Source organism: Aptenodytes forsteri, unplaced genomic scaffold (assembly GCF_000699145.1).
Source record: "Aptenodytes forsteri isolate BGI_AS27 unplaced genomic scaffold, ASM69914v1 Scaffold142, whole genome shotgun sequence".
Classification (NCBI taxonomy): domain Eukaryota; kingdom Metazoa; phylum Chordata; class Aves; order Sphenisciformes; family Spheniscidae; genus Aptenodytes; species Aptenodytes forsteri.
In genome coordinates this window covers 4,558,072-4,558,281 of record NW_008794598.1, presented here as the reverse complement: position 1 = coordinate 4,558,281, position 210 = coordinate 4,558,072, and the positions used below count along the sequence as shown (strand labels likewise).

Here is a 210-nt window from a genome sequence, read left to right as displayed (position 1 = left end):
GCAGCAATGTGGGAGCTTGCGTGCACTCAGTCACCCCTCGGGGCTGATGGGGACAGCTGCATTAGCCTTTAGAGCCTCATCTTCCTCATCACCTGCAGCTTTCAGCCTCGGCAGTATGGACAGGAGAGGAGAGGAAGAGCCCTATGGCTAACTATGCACCGGAGGGGGCAGGGACTCACCCCACACCGAACATGGCTTCTGCGCTGCCGG

At 60.0% G+C, this 210-nt stretch overlaps 1 protein-coding gene across 1 annotated transcript in view; it reads right to left on the bottom strand.

Moving 5' to 3' along the window:
• ITPR3 (inositol 1,4,5-trisphosphate receptor type 3) overlaps positions 1 to 210 on the bottom strand; it is a 36,099-nt gene that overhangs the window by 19,059 nt on the left and 16,830 nt on the right. The gene's annotated exons all lie outside the window — the stretch shown is intronic.